Source organism: Phacochoerus africanus, chromosome 2, assembly GCF_016906955.1.
Source record: "Phacochoerus africanus isolate WHEZ1 chromosome 2, ROS_Pafr_v1, whole genome shotgun sequence".
NCBI classification, from domain to species: Eukaryota; Metazoa; Chordata; class Mammalia; order Artiodactyla; family Suidae; genus Phacochoerus; species Phacochoerus africanus.
This window is the reverse complement of record NC_062545.1, coordinates 266,673,899-266,676,868: the sequence shown is the minus strand read 5'-3', so window position 1 is coordinate 266,676,868 and position 2,970 is coordinate 266,673,899. Positions and strand designations below refer to the sequence as shown.

Below are 2,970 nucleotides of genomic sequence, written 5' to 3'. Positions count from 1 at the left end.
TGCTTCATATTCTGAAAAAGGCAATAATCTAGTTCTGATTGAAAAGTTTAGGGCTAATCTTTCACTTGAATATGTTATTGCATGGTCACTAATTATATATTTCTCTTTATTTGAACTTTTTTGAATATAAGATTTTTAGTAAAAGATCTGGATTTATTAATGACTATGTGTTCTTGAGTAAAAGGTGTATGGTACTAATGGCAGAGGGAGGTTTGAACTAAAAAACTGTTAGGTTTCCTGGGACCAAAGGGCTTAATGAACTTTATAAATTATGGAAGGTATCATTAATGAATTTATTTGTTTACTATATCCTATGTATTCTTCATATTCTAATGTGATTTATGTACTTGGCTGAGCATGAATAAACTGGCACATAAATAGAGGAAGTGGAATGAGTAGAGATATTCCTGGCCAGCCTCCCCAAAACTGAGTGATTGGTGGGAGATAGTGGTGAAAGCCAGGGGTGCCTGTGCAAATAAAAAGGCTATTGCAAAAGGATTGTGTTTCCTTGATGCTGATGGCTTTTTGAATATTGGAGGTTGACACATTGACAGAAATGGCAAGGACTTTGATGTCAGGCCCCAGGCATCCCTGTGTTCCAATGAGTTGTCATATACCTCTTGTCTTGTTAAATCTTTCTCTTTTTTTTTTTTTTTTGCTTTTTAGGGCCATACCCATGGCATATGGAAGTTTCCAGGCTAGGGATCAAATTGGAGCTACAGCTGCTGGACTACAACACAGCCACAGCAATGCAGGATCCAAGCTGCATCTGTGACCTACACCATAGTTCACAGCAATGACAGATCCTTTAACCCACTGAGTGAGGTGGTCAGGGATCCAATTCATATCCTCATGGGTACTAGTCAGATTCATTTCCCCTGCTTGCCAATGGGGACTCCTCTCTTGGTTTATCTTTAAGCTCAAAAGACTTGTATTCAACTTCAGTTTCTGCCTGCTTATCTTGACTGAAACAAGTTGCTTATCCAGGACATGATGGGCATTTCAGTGAGGACTCTGGCCACATGGAGAAAAGAAATATAAGGAAGATAAAAGGTGTTGAGTCCTGTGAATTCACACTGTGATGACACTTTGGTGTTGGAGGAAGTAAATCTGTTTTATAGATTCTTCTGTCTGCCCCCAATGCCCACCATCATATTCTCCCTGATCTCAAATTGAAGAATCCCCACAGGGCTTTTCACCATCTCTCACACACATTCCAGTGTTTATTGCTTTTACTTGCTTGGATGGTTTCCACATTTGAAACACTCTAGTTCCTTGTCCTTTTAACTTTCATCTGTCAAAATTCAATTCATCCTTGAGGAGTATTCAAGAAGCCTTCCCCATACTCTATGGAGTCCATGTAATGTCTTATAAAAATGAATAGGATTTTCTAGTTCCTTGAGTACTGACCATTGTCAAATGTATGTAAGAGTTACTTGGAGATACTTTTTTCCCACTATTTGGGTGACAGAAACTTCCCCGCTGAAATCTGGATTCCTAGCAGTAATTAGCCTGGGACTGATCATATATCAAGTCAAGGTCACTGAAGAGACCACATGATCCTGCTTTGAGGTCAGTGCTCTCACTGTGTTTCAAGACCACCTGTTATCACCTCTTTGGGTTCCATGTGAAAATGCATAGGAAGGAAAGATAACCTGATCACCTCTTAGGTCACCTCCCAATTGGGACATTCTGTCATGTTTTCTCTATGAGTGAATTCTGTCCCTTAGTTTCCTGAAACCCCTCTTCATGTCTTTGTTCCTCAGGCTGTAGATGAAAGGGTTCAACATGAAAGGATTCAACTGTCGTGTACATAACTGTGGCTGCCCGAGTACATGGACAGAGGTCTAAAATAGACATAGATGATACTTCCATAGAACAGAACCACCACACAGAGGTGGGAGCCACAGGTAGAGAAGGCCTTCCACTTCCCGCCTACAGAGGGGACTCTGAGCACCGTGGCGATGATTCTCAGGCAGGAGAAGAGGATGCAGAGGAAAGGGGTTGCAATGACAGCCAGGGTCTCAGTCATGACCACTATCTGGATGGAGGAGGTGTCAGAGCAGGACAGCTTCAGCACAGGCTGGGTATCACAAAAGAAGTGCTTGATGACGTGGGAGGCACAGAACGATAGGCGGGACATGAGTAGCACACGCAGCATGGAGTGCAGGTGAGAGATGGTGCAAGAACCCAGCAGCAGGAGGAGGCAGTGTCATGGGCTCATAGCCATGTCATAATGGAGGGGGTTACAGATGGCCACCAGCCTGTCAATAGCCATAGAGGCCAGCAGGTAGCTGTCAGTGTTCGCAAAGGCCATGAAGAAGTACATCTGGACCAGGCAGCCCACATAGGACATGGACTTTGTCTCTGAGAGTAAGGTCACCAGCATCTTGGGCACAATGACTGTGGTGAAGCAGATGTCCATGAAGGACAGGTTGCTGAGGAAAAAGTACATAGGGGTGTGGAGCTGGGCGTCAGAGTGGATGGCCAGGATGATGAGTACATTGCCCACCAGGGTGACCAGGTACATGATGAGGAAGACAGCAAAGAGGGGTTTCTGAAGCTGAGGGTTGGAAGAGATGCCCAGAAGGATAAAGTCTGGCATGCTGCTGCTGCTGTAGTTCTTTGTCTCCATGTCCATGTCCTTGACCTCCTGTACAGAATTTGGAGGAGATCTGGGAGAGATGTGAAGGGGAATTTGATCAGGATGACTTCTTCACCTTCCAGCCTATAAAAAAAGAAGCCCGCTGCTCTTTGTTAGGATATTATTTCAAGAAAGTACAGAGAGCAGGGGCTAAAATCAAACAAGGGGAAATTTAAGTAATTCCAAGGTGCTCCCTACATGAGAAAATAATGTTTTCCAGGATGTTGTTAGGAACTTCTAAGTAGCCTAATTTGTCTGAGTTATTTTTTTTTCTTTTCTTTTGGTGGCTACAGCTACAACATATGGAGGTTCCTTGGCTAAGGGTC

The 2,970-nt window shown here is 43.4% G+C and overlaps 1 pseudogene; it reads right to left on the bottom strand.

Annotated features, from left to right (window-relative positions):
* Positions 1-1,706: 1,706 nt before the first annotated feature.
* LOC125121396 (olfactory receptor 1L4-like) lies at positions 1,707-2,733 on the bottom strand (annotated as a pseudogene).
* Positions 2,734-2,970: the final 237 nt, after the last annotated feature.